This window comes from Chelonoidis abingdonii, chromosome 5 (assembly GCF_003597395.2).
Source record: "Chelonoidis abingdonii isolate Lonesome George chromosome 5, CheloAbing_2.0, whole genome shotgun sequence".
Lineage (NCBI taxonomy): Eukaryota > Metazoa > Chordata > Testudines > Testudinidae > Chelonoidis > Chelonoidis abingdonii.
This window is the reverse complement of record NC_133773.1, coordinates 105286157-105313280: the sequence shown is the minus strand read 5'-3', so window position 1 is coordinate 105313280 and position 27124 is coordinate 105286157.

The following is a 27124-nucleotide window of genomic DNA, read 5'->3' as shown; positions in this document are numbered from 1 at the left end:
ATTATGCCTAATGTTTCTTTTCACCGCGGCACCTGTATTTCAACATTTCTTTTTCTCTGGCTTAAAGGTAATAGATACACTTTCTTTAATCCATTCTTATTTTTTTACAAATATAATTAATTCATACTTTCAAAAATCCATCCGATCCTTTGGTCAAGCTCACGCCATGACCAAAAATTCCTGGGTTCCACCCAATCAGCAGTTGTTCTTATTATTTGCAGCTCTTTTGTCCGCGGCAGCTTCTTCAATCAAACTCATTCTTTCAGTTACGGTAATTTGATAAACAACTTCATACGGCTTTTGGACATCGAAGGACCATCAGCAGAGCTCAGAGACTGCTGATCTTAACTGTAGGATCTGAAACAGAAGAACAGCCTACTTGCGGTTTTCTTGCGAGCCCCGATAGATTTTAATTCAGCACACCGCACATTTTATTTGCATTTTATTTTAAATCACTTTTTACAATACTCCCTAGACCATGTCCAGGAAAAATGTACCTTTTACTTTGGTTTCTCATAACTAATAACCTTCTTCAAAAACCATTCAAACATATTAATTATTTTTAACACTACAGGCGTAACTGTTGGGGTGGTATTTGAATTCTTACAAGATTCTCATGTCCCCCTTATAAAGTGCAGCTCTGATTACACGCACAGAGCTATTTACGAGGTCAGTGTTTTCCTAACATTGCATCGAGTTTTGTTTTGATGGCATCTTACCCTCTCTTTGCCCCAATCAGAGGATCATGTTATCCTTTCTTATTCCTACTATCACATACAGCTCCTTATCTGCTAAAAAAAACATATTCAGAATTATATACCTAATTAATATAGATTTATGAAAACACTTGGCAATAAGACTATATATTTTATTCTACATTTTAGAAAATGTTGCATAAAGAATCAAAGTTACCCCCCTTAAGGTTTAAATCGCTAACCTCCAAAGCCCACTACGCACAATCCTCACCTGGGTTACCCTACCCACTCCCAGCACAATGCGCTCTTGTCAGTTTTGGCCACTCTTGACCACTTAAATGTCCATATTGAATCTCCTTCTGCTACGACTGCGCATTAACAACCAAACAAACCCATTTATCACTCACACCAGAAAACACCAGGAGTGTTTTAACACCACGATGATGGTTGGTAGATTTTAGCGATGTTACCATATTTTCACAGACAAATAGAGATACATACGGACATTTTCTTTCCTTCCACATTTCTTATACAACTGCATACTCTTAGTTATTTACATACGCTCGTATCATACTCACCTCATCATATTGGATTATTTACAGAGCCACTCTTCTGAAAGGGCCATTTTCCCTTTAGAATGACTGCAAAGAAACCAAGAGAATTTCTCCTCTTTAACATGGTCCTTTTTAACATTTCCACAGAAGTTACTACTTATCTCTTCAGCCATCTGTAGAGTTAAACTTCTCACTCTCTTTCCTCTACAAATACTTGTTTAATGATCCAAAATCAGGACACCTTTATCAACCCATCAGATTTCTACCAATTTAAAGTATTACTTCCAGGGGTTCACAATACGCTGCACTCTACTGCCTTTCTTAATTCTGACGACTACTTCCCTTAGGGGCTTTCAAACCTGTTTCAGTCTTATCTGTTGCATGCCCCTGCTTGTCTGGGGTCCCGCATCCTAGCTTTCCAATGAACCATTATGTGATGTATTGGTGGTCATTTCAAATTTTGAGAAAGTTCAAGGAAAATAGGGAACCAGGAAGGGTGGAGGGCTGTTGAGGAACCACCCTCAACTTGCTGAACTGGTAACGGAAACTAAAAAGCATCATTTATGAGGCACCGACACAACAAGGGAACAGAGAAGCAAGGCGGGCTTTTTTGTCCCTTTTTTACAATGAGATGGCAGGTATGACGGGGCTGGGAATCCAGATCCCCGGGTTTGGCACGAAAGGGTAAAGGGGAGCGCTCGGTAATGGTGGTTTGGGAGCAGGAGGGTTTTATAAAGCTTTTACTTTTATATCTGCAATAAGTTAAGCTTACGCAGGCACAGTTATTGACAGATTTTGATCCACACTACGATTTGCCTCTTCCACCACTGCCATGAACAGTTTAACTCTCCTTTAGCCCTTTAGCGTTTTCAGGTTCGGCCAAGTTTGTCCTTTAAGACATCCACCTCGGCGCTCCTAATGCTCGTCCAAGATTTTAAAAATGGCCACACACCTTGCAGGGAGTTTTGGGATCCCTGAAGTTAGACTAGACATTTTCCAGAAATTTTACTGGAAGTCTGGACTTTATCATGGAGTCTGGACCCATCTTAATACATAAACATAAGCGTGGCGTTCATTAGGCACTGCTCCCAACTCACTTAGACCGCCTGAGTTAACCCCATCCACCGGATGCAGGACTTCACAACCACAAGTCACCAAGAAGGAAAATCTATGCCCCGCTCGCAAAACATCGCCAAAAGGAGCCCACCAGGCACTGCCGCAAACTCAGCTCCGCCCTTGCTTTCACACCAAAGGGGCTTTTACCCCAAAGTGCGGGTGGCGCGCTGCGATCAGTGCAGATTCCACTGCTACGTCACCCGTGGGACCAGAACCCTCTGTGCCCGCCGATCCCACAGACAGGACCGGACCGCAGAACTCAAACCCTGCCACAAGAGGAAGGTATAGACACAGAGACAAGGACAGTCTAACTCCGGACAAAACACAGAATCATTACCCCTGACTACGATTCTGCATGTCAGATTCCGGGATCCCTACCAGACAGAGTTGGGAACCAATAGAGGTTTGAATGGTGTAGGACTTCACTGTGGTGGGTCGCGCACTTTCCGTTCTGGATGGAGGACCGTTAGGTACAGAATGCCCAAGTGGCGCCGGCTGCCACGGTCATCCTACAAAAATGGCTCCAGGGAATGCACACAGCCCAGTGAAACCGGTTGCATCTTGGTGGACCCTCCAAATATGTTCAAAGTTAGACTCAGGACTCACAGTTTGTCAGACCACTCTGTTTTATTAGCACAGCGCTCTGCTAATACACCCAGATAATGTGAGCACCATACAAGACACAAACTATCTTATTTATACAGATAAAAGGGGGGAGCACTTAGCAGGATAACAAAGGAAGCAGAATCTGATAAGTTTACCTGGGCTAGCCATGCATATCTTATTTCCTTACTTAACTATTATCGATCTTCTGTTAATGTTTCGCCATTAGCACCCTTGTTTATGCCTAATGTTTCTTTTCCTGGCACCTGTATTTCAACATTTCTTATTTCTGCTTAAAAGTACATACGACATTTCTTTAATCCATTCTTATTTTTACAATATAATTAATTCTACTTTCACAACACATTCCTCTTGTTGGCATCTCCCGTTGGCTAGCTTGGGCACCTCCCCACCTAGCATGTTTGCCTTGGTAAATGGCAGTGTAAGATGCCTCTTTTTCTCCATTCATTGTATCAGGAGCTTAGGTCTCTAACTTCTTCTGACATCTAACTTGTGATGGCACAAACAATAAATTAGTTGTTGGGTAACTGAGATAGCCATGCTCTCATGGCAACATCATCTAGAGACATCAAGCTGAACCATCCAACATCAATATGATAAAGGGGGAAGTCTATAACAAGATGACATGTTATTTGTTCTTGTGCTCCATGGGGACAGGACAGGGAGCTCAAGAAGCCCCAATAGTAAAGATGTAAGTTAAACCACCTGTGACCACAACATCTCCAATTGTAACAAAAAAAAATGTTTTAGTTCATATAGTTGTTCTGAGGGCCATGTGAGAACTGATCTAGAGAGACTAGGAGATGAAGATCTGAGTTCTTTATCTGCCAAGAATTGTACCATCAATCTAAAATATAGTTCTGCACTACCTGTTGTGGTTGTTCCTTAGAAAGGTTGCACCTGATGTGCAGTCTGAGGCTCAACTGTTTCAGAAAAAGTGTTATCATAATGCCTAACTCCTTTTGTGCATCACAACTGAGTGTTTCTTCTCAGTTCTTAGGCAAACTCCCATTGAACTCTCATTGTGAGTTTCTGTATGAATCTGAACTTTTGCTGGTAAAATGATACCTCCTTTTTTAAAAAAAATACTCCTAGTTATAAAGGAAACATGTATATTGAAGCTGATGTTTCTGTAGCAGGCAAGGAAATGTTTTAGTAAACCAAATTTGAATTTAAGAGTTAAGAGAAGGTGATCATTTGCTTCAGGATGTTAGCCTGCAATCAAATAGGAAGAGGAACCGTTCACCTCATCTAAACTAGTCTTAGAAGAATTACCCAAAGGTTCTTATCTCTTGATATTTCTGGTGCCACTTTAAACTGTGATTCAAAAAGTAGTTCAAACGGAATGCAGAGTAAGAAAGTAGCATTTAATTCTTTCTTCAGAATATGGATCATGAGTCTTGAAACTGAACTGCATTTCAGTTTGGGGTTGGACCTTACAATCCTTCGGAGTTATGCATAATTATCTTTAATCCTTTCCACTGCTGACTCAGTACTTTAAAAGTGTCAAGAGAGAGCTGCCTCTTTTCAGTTTGCTCTCCAATCCCTGCTTATTTAAAAAGTACAGGTGAGTAATCTATATTTCAAAGAAAAATGACCTTTATTTGATTTAAATGGAATATTTCTTTCAATATCTGAAATGAGAAAGTGATTAAAGCTTTGATTGATAGGCAAGATGTATTTTAGGAACAGATAAGCTTAAAGGTCAGACACTGTCAAAAGGAGGATTTTACTTTTTAATTTTTTTAATACTTCATAAGAATCATGGTTTATGCATGTCTGCCACATTTTTAACGTTCTAAAATAAAATTGTTCTGCATTTTCATAAGATTCACCATTCAGTGCTAGCCAGAATTTTATATGGTTGGATGAGAAATTACCCCAATATATTTGGTCTTTCTGTTGCTGTTGAGACAGGATGTTTTGCCTATGAAATCATTTTAAAATAATCTGTATGAAACATTACCTCTGCTTTCACAGAATCATTTGTTTTATTGTTACTGATGATCTAAACAAAGAATATTTATTTCTAACCAATAAGATAAGACCAGGCTTTACCTGAATGCTGTGAATAAGTAGAGTTGCAATCTTTGTTTGAAAAAGAACAGTAGGGATGGGCAGAAAACAAGAATTCAGTTTCATTAGAAAAAATGAGTTTTAATATTTGTTTTTGTTCCACATAAGAACAAAACTTAGACCTATCAGAATGTTTCACAAACACATACACACACAACAGAGACTCACCCCAGAATAGCCAATAGCTGGAGATTATTTAAATATACACTGGTCCTGAAACGAACAAGTCTAATGCTAATGCCTGGTGGTTAGGGAACTCATTTGAGAGGTAAGAGTGCTTGGTTCACATCCTTCTTTCCCTATATTTTTCAAGTTGGAGTTGTTCAACTCAGTATAAATAATTCAGTATTCATTGGGCCACAGAGCAAGAGACTAGAAGAGTGAGATCTGTCTGATCCTTTTTTGACTGATTCAAAGCAGGACTTGAACCTCCACGTCGCCCCCCGTCAGACTCTAGCCACTGAGCTGTTAGCTGCTGTGGACTGGGATTCCCTTGTTTTCACCAGAAATTCCATTCTGTACCTGAAGCATCTTCCTGATTAAAGTTTTATCAAAAACAATATGTTTCTTCAAAAAAAATTCAGTTTTGAACAAATTGGCAGTTTCCAATGGAAAATAAAAAAGTTTCATTAAAAAATTCCAATTTTGCTTTGGAATATAATCATACATAGAGTTGTTTGGGCTCATGGATAATATATAAGTTTCTCAAATCTCACGCTTTTCTTAGAATAGATAACAAATGTAATACGTTTGAAGATTTCAAACTAGTACTTATGGGGAAATTACGTGTCTTAGTAAAGTATCATAACTTTTCACAATTAGCATCTTGTTCTTTCAAACAGACTTCTCTTACAGTCTCTTCTCATTGTTCTGCCCTTCATCTATCTCTCTTCCCTCCATTCTGTGCCATTTACTCTTACTCCTCACCTCTATTTTCTTCCTCATTCCATCTCTCTATGTTTACCTTTAATTATCTTATTCTATCAACTACCAATACTTCCTCTGTCCCATAGTCATGACATATAGTAAGGGCAAGCTGCATTAGGTGAATGAATGAACTTATCGGCTACCCTATATTCCTATATGAGGTGTTCAATGGAGATTATGGTTTGGTGTGTGACAACTGCCAGCACTACTTACCCGACCTACTCCTGAGGTGAATATTACTAAGTACTTGGCAGCAGGTCAAATAGATGCCCTATTGCAGATGTAATTGAAATTTGCTTCATAAATCATACAGTATACTCTAGCTGTTATCATCATGGATGGGTCCAGGAATCTACTGTATAGCTATATATCTGAATGCCATGTGGGGGACACAGGCCTCAAAACTGAGGCACAATAACTTATGATAAAAGTGCATGTCACAATATCCCTCACTGTTCTTTCATATCACTTTTCATAACTTTCTTTTTTTCTTTCTCCTGACCTTCTTCCTCTCTGTTTTATTCCTCCCCCACCCTCTGTATTTCCTATAACTAACAATGCCCTATCTTGATCTCTCCAACTCTCCCTTTTTTTTATTTTCCCTCTTTGGTCCTATCCATGGTGAGGGAGTCCTGCTCCTTCAATTCCTATACTAAGGTCACTTGTTTTTTCTTGTCTTTTTTTTCCCCATCCATGAAAATTGATTACTTTCCTTGAAAACATGTTGATCATACATTCCAAAGGAACTCATGTTTAAGGAAACTCTCATTGCCTTCAAGGTGGGCAGAATTTTACCCATAGTTTGTTTGTTTTCTGTGTACACAGCTTTGTACAAAGGTAAGCTAAAAAATTTGAAATAGGAGACTAATGTACTGTTGTGGTGAGACTAAGTAGTAAAATAAATACAGGACTCAGGCTTTGGACAAGCCCTGAGTTAAGGGGCAGTGTATAGTTGTGTTATCCTAGAAGCAGAGCAGGAGTAACATTTGATTCAGTCTGACTCCTGGTTTCCCCTTGCTCCAGGTTTGGTTGTTTCATTGGTGCTGTTTGGTGTATGGCTGTGGGAGGAAAGTAATCTGTGTAAACCTTATCCTTGGTGCAGTTTACTTGGCTAATGCTCTGGTTTATATGTGCCATATGATGAGGGAGGTGGAGCCACAGCTGCCCATCATAAAGGTAGTCCATGCAGGCACATAGTTGCTCTGTATGTCCTATTGCATGAGATCTTAGCTAAGGTCACAAGCTTCTCTGCAATAATTGGGTATATAGATAATTAATTCTAAAACAAGAAGCAAGGTTTTGAAAATCATTTTCGGGGTTCCATGTTCATTTTCATATTCATATTATTTAAGCAAATATAAAAAGATAATTTAGAGGAGGATTTCTTTAATGTGGCTGTTTTACTTCTATCTAGTAATCATATAAAGCATAACAAAGCTATCTGTGAAGTCTGATTATAAAATATGCAGATAATTACTCATTTCATGTTTAGGAAATTCATCCCTTTTGATCTCAACAGTCAATTTTATAATGCATATTCTTAGCTCTTTTTATTTTGTTATTTTTATTTTTTGTAACCTGAGATCAAAATTGAATCCAAGTGCAATGATTTCTGGGGAAAGATGAGAAATTGGTGAAGGGAGAGGGTAAGAACAAGCTAAGGTTAAAACAGGTCTAGCAGTAATAACTATCTAGGTAAGAAGAACAATTGCTTTGAATTAACAACATGTGACTGTTCGCCCATGTTTTTCTAATAAAAAAATTGTCTCCATGCACTAGTAAAACTATTTACCAGTTCAGGAGAAAGAACAAAAGTCTCCTTTCTGTGAAGCTCAAAGGTCAGGACTGCAAATTGCTCCTATTTTCTATGTCACTTTGAATAACGCTAGAATTTTATAACTCCAGGCAACTGCAGATTGGCTTCAATAGTTTGTAGAAATAAGTAAATACACTGCAAAGGAACTAAGAAGCCAATAGTACAAAGATCAATGTTTAGACTGAGTGGAAATGTTATTCACTTGCAAATCATTCTTGGTTTGTTTTTTGTCTCGTACAAACAAATGCATTTGGGTATGTTATGAAACCCACAAATACATGGAAATTCAGATGGCCACCTCAGTGCTTAAGAAGATATGGTCAAGTCAAGTGAACAAACTCATTTCTCCATAGTCAGCAGTTTCTAGCTACCTCTAAAGAAAAGTTACTATCAGACACCTAAAGAGAATTATTTTTTGCCATTTTTAAATCCAAATGATACCCTGCCACTGAACAGTATGATACCTCTTGAGAAGGACATGGAATCAGCTTTATCAGTGGTCCCAAACACTCTGTGCTAGTTCAGGAACGGAAGCAAGATTTCTGCATCCACTAAAACTCCAGGAATCAATTAGGTAATTAGATAATAATTACCCAAATAGTAAAAGTGTCCAGCATTCTGGTTATGGGATCTTTATGACTACCAGCAATAAGCATCTCAGCTTTATGTTTTATCTGAAAGACGCAAATCCCAGGAATACAGTCCCCCAAAATAGTAACTTTTCTTATACTTTCATGTATGTATTTACAGTCCTGTACTTGATGTCCATGTTAGAAAGAGTAATCTGTTCACATACGTTTATGTATACTGTGATTAAGAACGGTTGTTTTGTTGTTGTTTAACATTTTATGTCCTTCAAACATGTAATTAAATAATGCATGTGAATCCCATTAAAGTCAATGGGACAACTTACATATATAAAGTATTTGTAGAATCAGGGTGTAAAACATCAAAAGATTGTGAATAATTGAAGTTAAATATCAGTTCTGTGTTTATATGTCTTATGACATCTTTTCTTCTGAGCTGGACTATTGATCCCCCCCTCCCACTTTTCCTCTTTTTTGACTAGCTCTAGATATTATCTGGCATCCCCATGACAGATTTAGTGTGTTATTTGACATGGCTACTCAATGTAATCCACTAGGAGGTAATCTTTTCTGTTTAGTTTGGTTTCACATAGTGTTTCCTGTATTCATTACACATTTCACACTTACATATGTTCTGATAGCATTAATAACTGGACAGAGTAGGACACCTAGGGCTCCATTCTTAGACTTCTCAATGCCAAGATTCTCACTGTGGATTATGCTTAGTATTTCCAACTTCATGCTCTCCAGAATTATGACATGATATCCTTTGTACAGAATCCCCTTGTGTAGAGCAATTTCATCTTTATGGTTCCAATATGGATTTGTGCTTGGAGATGTTTGGCCATCCCTCTAGAATTACTTTGTTGAAGTGTTCCAAGATTGGGACCTCTTGTGTTTCTTGTTTTGAGCTTGTCAGATATTGTTTTGGAATCAAGTCATGTTCTCTTCAAACTCCTCTTCGGGGGTGTGTGACGGTGCTGCCCGTGGGAGCCAGCTGAGGTCACTCAATCAGGGTGAACTGCAAACAAAACGAGGCAGACAAACCCCAAACGCTGGGGGTTATTCCACTACTTAGATTTACCAACCAGCACAAAACAGCTTCTATAGTACCTCAATGGTTACTTAGAAGTTTAAACCACGCAGTTCCCTTAAAGTGCCCAACCTCAGGCCTCCGTCCAGACACACCTGTCAAACATATGATGATGATTCCTGAAAATCTTACTTCATCATATAAAAGAAAAGGTTCTTCCAATCCCAAAGGATCAGCCACATACCCAGGTTCAATTATAACTTAGATCTTACCCACAATACACCTTATAGCCACATTCCTATTGACTAAACTAAAATTTTTAGAAAGAAAAGAGAGAGAGTGTTTGGTAAAAGATCCATATACATACAGACTTGAATTCAATTCTTGAGGTTTAGATACATCAGTAGAAGTGGAGCTTGTTAGTTGCAAAAAGTCCTTTTAGAATAGTCATAGGTTTATATAGCCCCAATGTCCATATTCAGGGTGACTCCAGTCAATGAGTGGGATTCAATCCTGTCGTTAAAGTTTCCCCCTCTTGAAACCCAAAGCAGATCTGAGATGAAGAAGGATCGTGTCCCAGGCTTCTATACATTTCTAGCAGCTTTCGCCTGAGAAAACAATAGGCTTAAACTCTTTCTCCCAACATCCTGGCAATTAGCAAGAGTAATTTATCCATTAAACAGTTCAGATACAGGTTACCAAACCTTCAAGAGATACATAGACAATAATACTATTTCACTCAAGTAATCTTAAATGCTAAATTCCTTTTTGATTTTTGAATTAAAAGCTATATGCAAAGACTAGACTTGTTTACTTACATCACAAGACCTGAGCAAACACCTCCCCTTCTACCTCTAACAATGCAGACTTGCATTTCAAAGCTCTATTCATTTACATATCTTCCTAACCAGTTCTTAAGGTTCACCCATGGGTCAGGTCAGTTAATTAACTCTTTCTGGCCCTGTCATCTTTCAATGAGATATTACATTACACTCATAACTTCATAGAGTGTAAGAGCAATACCACTGCCACATGAACAGCCATCACTTTCTGACAGCACTGGTGGATATTGTTACACTGAAGACCCCTAGAATTAAAGAAACAATAGGATGAATTGGGTATTCACAATAGGATGAAGTGGGTATTCACCCATGAAAGCTCATGCTCCAATATGTCTGTTAGTCTATAAGGTGCCACAGGACTCTTTGCTGCATCTTCAGATGGGTGTGAGTAAATTTAGATCCGTTGATTTATGTGGAATTATATCTATTTACACCAGTTAGGATCTGGCCTGTATTTCAGCCTGAACTCTATTTACTTTCATTATAAATTAGAAAGAAGACCCTTAATATTTTAATATTTTGTGTGCGTTTTGTATTTCATTTTATTTTAGCATTATTTTAAAGGAAAATTAATAAGTTATTCTGCATCTTTTGGATGCATAACAACCACTGGTGCCATGCCAAGTTGTAGCATGAAGGTACAATTATTACATTAAATTACAGACTGATTAATAGCAAAGAAAAACCCTTCCATACAGTCACATCTACCCACAAAATATTTTCAAGTTAACTTTTTGTTGTTAATGCATAACAATTTCAAACAGCAGTAGTTTAGATTCAGGTTATATACTTCTGACAAATTCCTAATCTCTGAGAAAATGACAGTAAAAGCCATATTAACACAGCTTGTCATCAGTTATGTAACTTAAAGAGATGCACTGCCTGAGCTCAGACAGAAGAATTTTCAAAAAAGCATCACGAGGGGCAGTAACTTACCATAAAGACTGCAAAATCATTTAATTGCTGACTATTTGTTCTCTTCATCACAGTATAATATTGAATACAATACAAATTATGGGTGCACTGCAGCAACATAAATACTGTAGGTGCATATTCCAAATGTCACTGTTCTGTTACTAATAGAAAGAAGCTGGACTAACTTTGGACTGAACAATTCATCCCTCTTCTAAGTGTGTGGTTCCCACAAGAGAACACGTAATTAAGGATGAAGGGCTCAGAAGATGCATGTTTTAAATTTTCAGAAGTAATTAGTGATTTTGGAAGCCACCATTTTTGGTTGCCCAATTTGATACACTATAGGGGCTTGGTTTTCAAAAAGTACTGATCACCCAGTATCTGTAAATCAGGCCTCTGTAAAGTTGGAGACCCAAAAATTGAGAAACTCAACACCATTAATCACTTTTAAATGTTTAGGCCAATGGGCTCTGATTTCTCCAAAGACTAAGTTGTACCATACATAGCAACAATAGATTGATGTTTGTGATTATTTGACACCTCCCCCCGCCCCCTAAACTATTAGTGATATATTATACCTCATTAGTCCTGCATCTGAAATGTGTCATTATCGTAACTACAATAGTTAATGTTATTTAAATATAAGCTTATACTATACTCTCCTTTTTTATTCTAATGTTGATAGTTTCCTGGTGTATAACCTGAGAAAGTCATTTATCCTTTCTGCGTCTCCATTTTCCTGTCTGTAAAATTAGGATGTTATTTATTACAGGCAGCTTATAAGGATTAATTAGATATTATTTATGCACTGCTTTGCAAATGTAAAGTATTTACATTACTATTAGGTGATCCAAATTGAAGGGACTTGAAAGAACAGAGAGAAGGGCTACTGAAGGGAGAATACACATTTATCATTCTAGTGCATTTGACAGACCCCAGAAAGGACTGGAAGTCGCTCACCTTATATAGGCTGAGAAGGAATAGGAGGGACTGTTAGAGATGCAGACTTTAGCAGAAAGTATTTTCGTCAGAGATTCAAGTGAATTTAAAAAGAATTGAGCGAGCAGGTACATATAGTAACCATGGAACTTTTAGCCCCTGCTGGAGGGGATGACTTAGTGGTCTAAACAACTAGTTTAAAATATTTATCTTCCCTGGAGCCAGAGGATCAAATCTAGCCAGAGTTAGCTCAGCCCTTCATCGCTATGTCTTCAAGGTAAATAAAATGAGTTCCATACAGCTTACTCTTCACTTTCTTTTAAGAAACAACCTTTAAAACTGAACTCTCTGGTCTGTGAATCATGGTGTGTTTTGCTTGCCCACTGCAGGTCTGGTACTACGTATATGATATACAAAGAGATTTGGGAATAAAAGTATTAGACAAATGTTAAATATTAGTTGTTATACATAACTAGGACAGGTTGAATTGGGACAGCTGCTTCCATAGGTGCTGAAACTACAGATACCAGGGGTGCTGCCACACCTTCTGGCTTTAAGTGATTTACGTCATATACAGGATTTACAGTTTGGTTCAATGGCTCTTAGCACTCCCGCTAAAAATTGTCCCAACACCCCTCGCTTCTTCATTGAGAGATCCCCCAGAAAACTGATTTAAACTAATTCTGTTCAATCAGCAGAGTTTGAGCATAAGTTTCAGTTAACGGTCATTAATTTATATAGTGCCAAATAGTTAACTTTGGTTTAACCAAGTGTTAAATAGGTATGAAATTCTAAATCCATTTTCTTAAATGACAAGATGCCAAATAAAGACTAAGGGTGGAATTTTCAAAAGCGCTTAGAAAGTTAGATTATCAGCTCTCAATGAGAGCCAAAGGGATTTGGCACTTAAGTCCATCAGATTTTTTTTTTTTTGAAAATCCCATGTTGAACCCTAGATAGGAAGAAACTGATTTGTTATAGGTGTCAAATAACTGTTCCACTATTTTATTAATTCACACTTCCTCATCATTTTAATCTTTGCCTCCAAGAGTTCCTCTTGCACTTTTACTTTGGGTACATCTACAATTTAACTGGGAGCATGCTTCCCAACTCGAACAGTCACACAAACACACTAACTGTGCTCGAGCAAACGTGTTGAAAATAGCAGTGTAGCTGGGGGTAGCATAGGCAGCAGCTCAATCTAGCCATTCAAGTACACATCCATGGTGGTACTCAGGCAGCTAGCCCAAGCTGTCACTAGCGTGCCCCCTAGCTATTTTTAAAAGCAGCAGAGAATCCTGTGGCACCTTATAGACTAACAGACGTTTTGGAGCATGAGCTGAAAACAATGAACGGAATTGCAATATGGGTATTAACGGACAAGAAATAGGTTTTATAGGAGGAGTGGTCATTTATCTGACAAAAATCAGGGCCACTACATTTAACCATATGTGGTTCACTTGTCTAATAGACCATCACGGTATAGAGACGTCCGTCTCATGCTTCTTCTATAAAATAAATATTGCGTTTGTAGTAGTCTTGAGTAACCAATAAACAACAGGTGCCGACACAACAGATTATTCTGTTTTTGTCTTTCATGCATACATTTCAGGATTGGATGTCTGAATGGATTGAGTAATGGTAGATCCGTTGAATTTTGTGGAATTAATCTATTTACACTTGATTACTATAATGTTCTAGGACTTCCTTGGCATTGTATTTATAATGCTAAACAATCTATTCTACTTTCATATAAATTAGAAAAGAACACCTTAATATTTTAAATATTTTGTCGTGCGTTTTTGTATTTCCATTTTATTATTAGCATTATTTTAAAGAAAATTAATAATGTTATTCTGCATCTTTTGGGATGGCAATAACAACCACTGGTGCCTGCAAGTTGTAGCATCGAAGGTACATATTATTACTTGAAATTACAGACTGATTAATAGCAAAGAGAACCCTTCCATAACAGTCACATCTACCACAAAATATTTTCAAGTTAAACTTTTTGTTGCTTAATGGCATAACATATTTCAAACCGCAGTAGTTTATAGATTTGCACAGGTTAAGTACTATTCTGACACAAAGTTAATCCTAAATCTCTGAGAAATGACAGTATAATAGCATATTAACTAACAGCATTGCATCAGTTATGTACTTAAAAGAGATGCACTGCTCCTGGCTCAGAACACAGAAGAATTTTCAAAAAAGCATCAGAGAGGGCAGTAACTTCCCTATAAAGACTGGCAAAATCATGTAACGTTGCTGCACTATTGTTTCTCTTCATCCAAAGTTAATATTGAATACAATACAAATTATGGGTGCACTGCACGCAACATAAATACTGTAGGCATATTCCCAAATTGTCACTGGATTGCTGTTACTAATATAACGGAAGGCCATGGACTATACTATTAGGACGAACAATCATCCTGCTCTTCTAAGTGGTGTGGTTCCCAAGGTCAACAGAGAACACGTAATTAAGGATGAAGGGCTCAGAAGATGCATGTATTTAAATTTTCAGAAGTATATTATAGTGATTTTGGAAGCCACCATTTTTGGGTTGCCCAATTTGATACACTATTGGGGCTTGGTTTTCAAAAAAGTACTGATCACCCAGTATCTTGTAAATCAGGCCTCTGTAAAGTTGGAGACCCAAAAATTGAGAAACTCAACACCATAAATCACTTTTAAATGTTTAGGCCAATGGGCTCTGATTTTTCTCCAAAGACTAAGTTGTACCATACATAGCAACAATGAGATGATTGTTGTGTATTATTTGACACCTCCCCCGCCCCCTAAACACTATTAGTGATATACTTATACACTCATTAGTCCCGCATCTGAAATTCGTCATTATCGTAACTACATAGGGTTCATGTTATTTAAAATATAAGCTTATCTAAGCCAATATACATCTCCTTTTTTTATCTAATGTTGATATTTCACCTTCCTGTGCTACTAAATTCGAATAAGTCATATTATCCTCTTCGCGTCTGCACCACTATATTCCTGTCTGTAAATTAGGCATCGTTATTATTAACAGCTATACCGGATCAAGACTTATGATTATTGATATTAAATTTGCACCTGCTTTGCAAATGTAAACGTATTACATTACTATTAGGTGATCCAAAGTTTGAAGGGACTTGAAAGAACAGAGAGAAGGGCTATGAAGGAGAAATAACTTCACATCATTAACATTCTAGTGCCATTGAACAGACCCCACAGAAAGGACTGGACAGTACGCTCACACTTATATACGGCTGAGAGGAAATAAGGCGGGAACTAAGATTAGAGATGCAGACTTTAAGCCAGAGATATTTTCGTCAGTAGACCTTCAAGCGTGAATTAAACAGAATGAGGCCGAGCAGGTACAGCCCATATAGTAACACATGGAAACTTTTAGGCCAGCATGGGACGGCGGCACATGACTTTAGCTGATCCTAAACAACTAGTTTAAAATATTTATCTCCCTGGAGCCAGAGGATCAAATCCTAGCCAGATGCTAAGCTTATTCTAGACCTAGTCATACGCTATGTCCCATATTTCTAGGTAAAATAAAATGAGTTCCATACAGCTTGACTCTCACTTTCTTTAAGAAACACCTTTAAAACTGAAACTCTCTGGTCTGTAGAATCATCGGTGTGTTTTGCTTGCCCACTGAGTCACTGGTACTCACAGGTATATGATACAAAAGAGATTAGGGAAACAAAACGTATTATACGACCAAATGTTTAAATATTAGTTGTAGTCATTGGTACATATAGGACACAGCAGAATTGAATTGAGAGGAGTACACTGCTTTGCTCTGCCTAAGGTGTCTCGAAACTAACATTGATACCCCAACGAGGAGGTGCTAAGGTGCCACACCTCCAATCCTCCATATCTGGCTTTAAGTGATTTACGTCATAGATTACAGGATATTACCAGTTTAGGATATCAATAGAGCGCTCTCTATAAAGACACTGGGACATTCCAATCTACATCACAACCAAGCTACAAAATTGAGTCCCAACCAACCGGCCCACGGCTTCTCCTCATTGAGAAGATCCCCCGAATATATGTTGTGGCTGTGGCAAAACTGATTTAAACTAATTCTGGTTCAATAGCTAGAAGTTTGAGCATGAATTTTCAGTGTTAAGAACTTGGCATATATAATTTATATAGTGCCAAAATAGTGGGACTTATGGTTTAAACTCAAGTGTTAAATAGGAATATCGAAAAACTTCTCAAATACCATTTCTTAAGATGAAAAAAGATGCACAAATAAAAGACTAAGGTGGAATTTGCAAAAGTCTCTTATGAAAGTTAGGATATCAGCTCTCAATGAGAGCCAAAGGGATTTGAGGCAATTAGTCCAGTCAGTAATTTTTTTTTTTTGAAACATCCCCATGTTGAACCTAGATAGAAGAAACTGATTTGTTAACTAGGTGTACAAATTAACTGTTCCACTATTTTATTAATTCACACTTCCTCATCATTTTATCTTTGCCTAAACAGAGAGTTCCTCTTGCACTTTTAACTTTTAGGTACCATCTACAATTCTTTACTGGCGGAGCCATGCTATCCCAACTCCCAAGGCACACATCACACAACAACACTAACTGGGCTGAGCAAACGTGTTGCAAAATAGCTAAACGGAGTGTAAAAGCCAGTAGGGAATCACCCAGAATCAGGCAGCAGCTCAATCTAAAGCCCATTCAAGCTCATCACCCATCCCATGAACCTGTCTGGGACACTCAACGCCCAGCAATAGCCAACGAACCCAGCTCTGTCACTATGCGTGCCCTAGGCAGCTTAATTTATTTATAAAGCACACACGCACGAAGTAATCCCCATGCCCTAGCACCCCTTATAGACACTACCACACCCGTTTTCGGAGCATCGATAGCCTCTCGTGCGCCGCACAATACCCACTCTTACGCTCCCAGCCTAGCATGTAGTAAAGAAATTTACAGGGGCAGGTCATAATACTATTGCTTATCCAAGCACAGCTGAGAGATAATACGAAGGTTAGTTCAAATCAGGGAGGATTGAGCGGCTCTACTCTAACGCAAAAGATGAGAGGTGTGAAACACCAAGAGAGGAGACAACCTGGTTCGTACCATCTGGCAAGCACACCGATCACAGTCTTGTTCATCCTGACGCTGAAGGTCGTCACCAACTTGCAGCACTGACACGCACAGCCTCAGCAAGTCCTTCTCCTTTGAAGTCCTAGCTCCACCACTAATCCCTTCTATTTGCTGCACACGCGCAGGCACACTTACAGGTCTGCTATAGTGTCGGCCAAGGGAAGTTGAAGTGCTCTATAATCGAAATTTTGTATACTATGCCATTTCCTAATAAATCCTGAAATTTGTGTAAGATTTATCCTTTTCCGAGAGACTGTCCAGTTTGGCAAGACTGTCACCATAAGCAGAGGGAATTGTGGCATATGAATGGCATATAAGTACTTGGTGGATGTGCAGGTGAATAGAAAAACCGGTCGAGATGGTGGTGGCTGATCTGAAGTTAGGTCCTGATGATGGTGTCCGCTGGGTAAGATATGTGGCAGAGTGGCATCGAGGTTTATGCAGTGGATTCAGGAATCTTCATAGCAGCTGGCAGCCCTATACTACTAGGACTGTGGTGTAGCCAAGTGACTGAGTTGGGAAATACGGATTCGTTGGCACCAGGTTTCTGTGGGTGAGGACTGGGCCTGCCACACAGGCCTGTGAAAGTGTGGGACATGTCCAGGATGGTTGTAGACTCCTGATGAATGCATAGGAGGGGGTTTAAGCTGGGGCTTATGTGATGGCCATGGAGTCCTGTTGGTTACTCTTCTTGGTTTCGGATCTTAGCAGTCAGGAAAAGGCTTCTGGGTCAACACGTCTGGCTCTGTTGATACTAGTTTCCTATTATCCTCGTGCGCGTATTGTAGTTTTGAGAATGCTTTCAAGGCCTTGGGTGGCAGGCCAATCCAGCGACAACCATCACAGGCACCTATCCAGATCGCCACCCATCACCGTTTCATCACCTGCACATCCACCAAGTAATATATGCAATACAATATTGCCAGCAATCCCTCTGCTTATGTACATCGGAAACTGGACAGTCTCCCTATGGAGGATAAATGTGACACAAATCAGACATAGGAATGGCAATATACAAAACCTGTAGGAGAGGCACTTCAACTTCCCTGGCCACACTATAGGCAGACCTTAGGTGGCCATCCTGCAGCAAAAAAACCTTGGAGGACACAGACCTCAAGAGAGAAACTGCTGAGCTTCAAGTTCAATCTGGCAATTTGACACCCATCAAGCTCAGGATTGAACAAAGACTGTGAATGGCTCCAACTAAAGAAACCAGTTCTCCTCTCTTGGTTTTCAAACACCTCAACTGCAAAGAAGAGGGCCTCATCTCCCTGATTGAAACAAAAACTCGTTATCTCTTAGCTTGCTTGATAGCATATACTACGTTACCTGCCCCTAGGAAATTTCCACTACATGCATTGACGAAGTGGGTTTTTCAACCCCACGAAAGCTCATGCTCCAAAACGTCTGTTAGTCTATAAGGTGCCACAGGATTCTCTGCTGCTTTTACAGATCCAGACTAACACGGCTACCCCTCTGATACTTAGCTATTTTTAGAGCACTAGCTCGAGCAGGGAGTCTCTGGGTATGGCTACAGTGGTACTTTACAGCGCTGCAACTTTCGCGCTCAGGGGTGTGAAAAAACATCCCCTCTGAGCGCTGCAAGATACAGCACTGTAAAACCTCAGTGTAATCAGTGCCGCAGCGCTGGGAGCGTGGGAGCTCCCAGCGCTGCAAGCTACACCCGTACAGAATGTGGTTTATGTGCAGCGCTGGGAGAGCTCTCTCTCAGTGCTGGCGCTCCGACCACACTCACACTTCAAAGCACTGCCGTGGCAGCGCTTTGAAATTTCAAGTGTAGCCATGCCCTCTGTTTACTCAAGCTCCCACCTGAAAGTAGACATACTCTTTGACTCAGTGTTGATCTTGGTGAAAAACAAACAATTCGGATTTCCTTATGAAAATATCACTGAATTTTCCTTTTTGACTCAATGATTGAGGAAATGGCTTTAACCTAAAGTAACCAAAGATAACAGCACTGTAAATCTGTCAAGACCTAAAGCTGATGTTAATTATTGGTGACACTTTATCAACATTTTAAAATTTTCTTGTTAAACTAAATTCTAGTTCCATTATTTAATTCTTCATTGATTTTAAGCATATTCTTCAAAGTGTTTCTATGCATCCCAAGCTTATCAGTGTTCATAAAATACTGATTAGACATCTTTTGAAGCCCAGGAGAAAGACTTACTTGATACCCTATCTATACAAGCCTTATTTTAGTCAGAGGACCATAGTCTGAGGTTATGTCTACATAGAATTATTTTTTAGTGGTGAATATTATGCATAGATCAATAGTAGAGTACAGTCCTGAGTCTGTAAAGGGTAAATCAAGTCTAAGTACTGATAGTAGAGGTTAGACCATCTAGAATCTAAAGGCAAATGTTATCTTTATATAATACACATAGATATACAGAGAGAGATTAAAATTTGATTTGTAGTGGTTATTATTACTGTAGCTAGTAATAATAAAATCATGAGACCGTAGTAGTCCAGCTTGTTTTCCTTTGTTATTTAAGAATAACACAGAATAAGAATAGATATATAATACCCAATATTTATGGAACCGGAACTTGCATCCAATGACAATCTGATCCCAGTCCTGTCTTGTTTGACCAATAACTCAAACTTGCAATCCTTTATAGGCAGGGAATTGAAAATCCTTAACTTCCTTTTTTACACACAGACAGTTATGCATATCCTCTGGTACACATTGCTAATTTCGAAGCACACATTCACACATTACAATATCCAGACATTCCATACTAAAATGGTTAATACATGTTGCATTTAAAAGCACTGGTTTTAATAATCTGGCTGTATTATTATAAAACCTAACTTTCCACTCTTACCAAACTAAAATTCCCACTCTCAGTAAAGGATACACCACTTCATATTTTATTGCAAATTATTCTTAAAGCTTGCTGGGGGGTGGTTCACTTAACAATTGGCTTTTTCTTAGCAATAGGCCCTTTAGCTTAATGGTTAATACAAATAATGAAAAATATTTATCAGAAATTTTCCTATTATGTGATACTGGCAAATATTTTGCACCTTCATTTCTAAATAGAAAGCAAGGCAGATCTTCCTTGGACAAAGGTTTTAACTTCAAAAATGAAAAGCATATAGGGTGAAATTCTTATTAGTAGGCTGCTGACTGTGCCTAAATTGATCTTCAGGTTCCATTATGCAAAAATAAAGGGTGTGTTATGGTGTATGAAGTCCATGGGACTACTCATCAGCTTAAATGCTTTGCTCCAGAATGTTCAGTGACTCGGACAACTCAATCCTATAAAGGCTGTCATCAGTGAAGTGTCTTCATATTATTCATCTGTTTCAGTGGTCCTCAACCTTTTTCGTCTGGAAGGCACCAGATGACGAGCCACGGAGGACCATGGCAGCTGATGACATCTGTCGAAATGCTGCCAACAAGAAGCAACGTCAATAGGCGTTGCCATCAAAATGCCGCCGACAAGCAGTGTCATTCAGAGGTGTCATTGCCAAAATGTCACCGATTGGCAGCATTTCGCCGGTGACACATCTGGATGACGCTGCTTTCGGTAGATGCTCGTCCCCCTGGTTGGGGACCCCTGATCTATTTAGTGTTTCTCTCTAGCTCTCAGTCAGCTGAGAAGGATCTCTCATCACCTAATGGGAAACTATTACAATTCTCTAGTGCTCTCTGCATTATATAAAGCAGTGAGGAGCTAAAAAATGCACTCTGCCTTTGGGAAGAAAGGCAGGTTTTGCAAGCTGGATAGGCTCAACCCAGACACCCTTTCTGCCCTCCCCAATGATATGTGTAGGACTTTGCAGTTCCATAGCCTGGCCAGAGCACACAGTTCTGTTTGGCTTTGTCATAGGTCTCACCCCCACTCTGAATTTTAGGGTACAGATGTGGGGACCTGCATGGACACTTCTAAGCTTAATTACCAGCTTAGATCTGGTATCGCTGACACCATTCAGAATTCTCAGTGTCTGGATCACTCCCTTTCCCCCCAAAACCTTCCCCTCCCTGGGTAGCCTCGAGATACTCCTTCACCAATTCCCTGGTGAGTCCAGATCCAATCCCTTGGATCTTAAAACAAGGAGAAATTAACCATCCCCCCTCCTTCCTCCCACCAATCCCTGGTGAGTCCAGATCCAATCCCCTTGGATCTAAAAACAAGGAAAAATCAATCAGGTATTAAGAAAAAGGCTTTTAATTAAAGAAAAGAAAGGTAAAAGAAAACCCTCTGGGAGAGATTAGCATACCAGCTACTCTCACAGACAACAGATTCAAAACACAGAGGATGTTCCCCTGGGCACAAATTTAGTTACACAAAAAAATACCCAAATACCCAATTTGATTCTACCTCTAATTGCATAAGACAGGTTACAAAGAAATAAACATAAACCTATTTATTCCTTTCTAAAACTTACTACTCTGATAAGAGGCTGGTTCCTTGATCTTTTTCACTCCAGCTGAAACTGAAACTCTAAACAAAGGAAAAACTTCCCTCCTTCCTTTTGAAACATCTTGTTCCCCCATTGGTTCCTCTGGTCAGGTGTCAGCTAGGCTAGGTGAACTTCTTAACCCTTTACAGGTAAAAGAGGCATTAACCCTTAGCTATCTGTTTATGATAGCTTTCACGCTAGTTATGTGTCAGGAACAGTACTTGGGGGCTCCTTCTGTACCAATGCATATAATTAAAACACAAACTAATAGAGGGGCGGTGTGGATAGGGCACTGGCCTGAGATTCATGAAAGCTAGGTTCTATTCTGAGCTCTGCGGCTGACTTGCTGTCTCCTGAGGCATATCCCTTCACCTCTCTGTGCTTCTGTTTTCACTTTCACACTTTGTTTATATAGTCTGCAGAGAAGAGATTGTCACTTACAGTGTGTTCATATAGGATTTAGCATAACGGGTCTTAGATCTTGATTGGGGCACTGATGCTCTGTTATAAGTTACATTCTAAATAATAAAGGAAAATGAATGATGATGCTCTTTCAAGAATGTATTCACGTATGCACACTTCATTAATGATTTTTCCCTATAATATTGTTTGTTAAGAAATAAGCGAACCCATGAAGAACAGAAACAATTGTTTCTCAAATACCTCTTCCTATTTTCTAAGAAATTATACTTTTTAACATTTACACATTGCAGCTAAAGAATATATTTACTGTAGTATTGCATTTACTTCACAGCAAACCCTTAAATATAAATGTTCTCTCCAAGCCTGTTTCTATTCCTAGGGCAGAAGAAGAATTTGTATGCCTGTGAACTATTTCCGGAATATCTGTAAAAAGCATATGAATAGATGAAGGATTTGAGTTAAAATAGCAGCATTAAAAAGGATCACATGCAAATGTAACAAATTAACTTTTGAGCTGACGATGTCAAAAGTCACAAACATAGGTCATCTGGCATCCAGATAATGAGGTCTTACTTAAAAAGGCAATGGATTTGTGTGTGTGTTTTAACAAATGTTAGTTAGTTTTCTCTATTTTTACAAATGTTAATTTTCTATGGCTGTTTAATGTAGCTTAAAACATCATTAATTCTGAATCACTTGACCTTGTCCTTTGGATATGTAATTTGTGTTATGTGAGTTTAGAGTCATACAATCACATGCCATTTACATTTTTCAAAGTACCTGATGTGGAGTTTTTCAGGAATACTGTATTTGTTAAATTATAGTTTAAGCTTATTATACAAAAATAATTATGTTTCATTAACTTTTGCACTAAAATACTGAATAGTTTTCAACAGATATGATCATGCAAACACACGACCTTATAACTACATTAAGGTATTTAATAACATATGTAAGTAATTTTGCGAATTCCCATTTCATGTATTTTGTTCAACTTACATAAAACTTAACATTGCAATAGATTTAAGTATTTTAAAATTAATAAATGCTCATAGGATGGGGTTTTGTCATTGTCCCTGCCAGCAGGTATATGGGATCTTGGGGAGCAATTACCACACAGGTGGGGTGCAAAATAAACTTTATTAAGAAAATGCAAAAAACAGGGAAAATTTAATAGTGAGGGGTATGGGGTTTGTTAAGGTAGACAATTGGGGAGGGGTTTCTTTTAGCAAATAGTTATAGGGGATTTCAATAGTGAAGTACAAGACAGTGGGGTACAATACAGTTGGTAACCAATTAACACTGAAGCTAAATGTAACAGGTAGCTAACAATTTCTATGTAAAGGGTGTGTCACAGCAGCATATAGCCAACTAACAGTTATGGGTAAAATGTGTCAAAGTAGTGTAAATGTAAAATGTGAGGTGTGTTAGAGAGAAAAAAAAAGGGTAATCAATGGGGTTTTATGCTAGACTTCGTAATACAATTGAGGTTTGGGGGCAGCGGGAAGACAGACTTAACACAATTATACAGAACACAGCAAAATCTTATCTATGATCTAACTTAACCAAGACTACACAAATTAGCAAGTAACAGAACACAATGCAACAATATTTTTTAAACCTAACTTACAGAGCACAATACAAACAATTCTCTAAACCTAACTAAACCAGCTATGCAAATGAAATTACAACTTATCTAGACTAAAACTGATTCTAATAGGTGCACCTTAGCAGCAGTGGGGGTGGGGGGCTGCAAGCTGGCAGTCCAGGAAGGCACAGCTTAGCAGCAGCACAGGCTTATTTTTAGCAGCAAGTTGCTGCGGAGTTTGAGAGGTTTTAAGACACAGACCAAGGTTTAGCTTGAGTCTGAGTGCTGGGGAGACAGAAGCCAGCAGCTAAATAATAAAATAAAGTATAAAGAGTTTCACAGAGGATTCTTACCAGCCCCAAAGGAAGCAGCAGAGGTAAAAGCAGCAAGATCATCAGAAGGCTAGGTACGGTCTCAATAATCAGGAGATCTCTCAGGCAGCAATTCGTTCTTCTTGGGTTTTTTTTCAAAAAACGGGGGTAGCTCAAAAATAAACGAGAGCGGAGAAAGGACCCCCAGAACCCCTGGCTGATCAGACCAGGCAGCAATGCAGGAACCTTTCCGATGTTTGTTTCAAAAATGTCTGTTTTTAAAGGCAAACTCAGGCAGTTTCCGCCAGGACTTTTGATTGGCTCCCTCTGTCACAGGGGAAGAGAGGGGCAAGGACAACTGTAGGTGAGCACAGAGACATGTCTGGGCAGAGTCCTGTGCAATAGGTTGCCAAAAGCACATGAGGCCTATGACTCATGCCCAAGATCTTAAAAACACAATAGGTCTTGCAGCTCTGGACATTGCCTACCCTACACCAAGCCCAGGTTTAACAAGATAACAGGACTAACCCTTTGAACAGTGCAGTGGTCCCACTTAGCACAAGTGGCCATCCCTTTGAGAAGGGCAATGGCTCTTGGTGAACAACTTTAAGGGGCCCTCCCTTTGAGAAGGGCAGTGGCCCTGCTAAACAACTTAACAGCCAGGGAAGGGGCGGCCACAGGAAGATAACAAAATGGAGTATGGGGACAGCTGTAAGAAACAAAATGGAATAGGGGGATAGCTGTAATGGACAGTCATATGCAATGCATACCTGCTTCTCTCCTAATTGTGACTCAGCAGTAAGTAACCAAAACAAAGTAAATGACTGCTACAACAATGACTTTGTCAATCAGCTGTAGAAAGTTTTTTCTCAAATTGGGCAAGTTGATCTTAAATACGGTGACAACATTGAAAACAATTAAATAGTTAAATAATTAGATTCCTTTATAATTAGATATAGATTCCTACCAGTGTCTCTCATGTATTCCATTATTATGAAGGGATACTGCTTGTTATGTACCTTTCTTCTATTCTCCTTCCAAACTGAGTAGGGATTTTCATCAGGACTGATCCAATGGCCTGGAAATCTTATCATTGTCTTCAGCAGGCCTGGATCAGTCCCAAACTGCTTTTTTTTTTTTTTTTTTTAACTTTAACTAGCAATTGAAATATAGCTGCAGCATCTAGCAGGACTTGCCAACCTTGAATGAAGACATATTCACCACAGTGGCGCACCTACAAACCTGTTCTGTTTTCATGACTGCAACAGGTAGTTGAAAAATGGGTCAAAACTTCTACAATAGTTTTCACAAAATTTTGGACCTTTTTATCAAAATTTAAAAGAAATTTTTCATAAAATAATCAAGCTTTGAAATTTTTAAACCTACTGTATCAATTGTTTCAGTCCTGCTAGTAAAGCTGTATAAAGAATAGATACTCCTTTCAATCTATTCTTTGCTATTCCACAGTGGTCCAACACTGTCCAGGGGCCAACACTATTGCCTATATATGCGTTAGCTTCTTCAAACCACATGTGAGTTTATAGATAAGCAAATCCATTCCAGTTGAGTTTTACTCATCAGAATAGTTTGACTTGTCCAGAGACATACCATCTCCTGTCACATCCACTGAAGCAGCACAACCAGGAGAAACCAAGAGCTCCTTGATGTCTACTCGTAAAGTTGGTAAATGCTGAGAGCTGTGTTTTGATAGGATAAATACCCTTCATGCGCTTTCTATACCATAGTAATGTTTTGCTTTTATGTTGGGTTTCCTTTCTTTTGTTTGAGGATGGAACTTGCCTATTTTGGGTTTCGGGATCATGGTGTGGTTGGTTACTGCCTGTGTGACTATAGATTTCCTTCTATTCTGGTTTACTGACATTCTTTTTGAGGCAGAGCATAGCACATGATTTGGTCCCAAAGCCCATTTCTGCCCATAATACCCATATAACCCATTCAAATTGGAACCCATAATGCAACTTCATTGATTTCAGTTTGTTATAAGTAAATAAACAGAAGACACAATTTAGCTCAGGTTATGCACATTGGATTAGATTCACCAGTACACTCTAAGTGCTTTGTACTGATCCAAAGCAGACAACATCTTATTGAAGTATTAAGTATTATATTTCACTGGTAAGACCTCATCTCTGTACAGCTCTAGTCATTCATGTTCAAGAAAGATGAATTCATGCTGAAACAGGTACAGCAAAGGTGTACTAGTGTGATCAGAAAAAAATGGAGAACCTATCTTTGGAGAAGAGACTAAAAGAACATGGCTTGTATAGGATAGCAAAATAGATACTAATGGGGATTAGATTGCTCTCTAAATACATCCATTTTATAAAAAAACAGGGTGGGAGAAGAGCTATTTAAGCTAAAGTACAATGTTAGCACACAGGGCCAACGAGGTAGGGGGGAAGACAGTACAAATTACCAGAGTCCGGCGGTCCGGAAAGGGGTCTGGGGCCCAGCTTCCTCGGCTTCGTCAGCTCTGTTTTGCCAGTCCACCCTTGCTGGGGGCCTGAAAAATAATTTTCACCAGGGCCCGAACCTGCTCTCGGCGGCCCTGTTAACACAAGAACAAATGGGTACAGATTGGCCCTGAATAAACTTAGAATGGAAATCAGAACCATCAGAGGAGTGAGATTCTGGAAAACCCCTTCTAGTAAAAGCAATGGAGCAAACAAGTTAGCTACTTTTACTATAGATCTTGATACCTTTATGAATGGGATTATATGACGTGGTAGCCTGTGATAGCAATGGCCTGGACTCTAACTCTGTAAGTCCCTTCCAGTCCTATTCATATTCATCTGTCCCTGCCTGGAGGTATATGGGATCTTGGGGAGCAATTACCACACAGGTGGGGTGCCAATTAATTTCTTTATTAAAGGAAAAAGGAAGTGGGAATTTAACAATGAAATATGATGGGATGGGGTGTAAAAATGGGGTGTTTACAATAGACAAGGATGGGGGGGGTTCTTATTGAACAGTGTAGGGAGTTCTAACAGTGGGGTACAGTAAGTGGGGTTCAGCACAATGGGATACAGTACAGTCAATAAGCAACTCAACTTTATATAGGAACAATTCTAGATACAGTGTG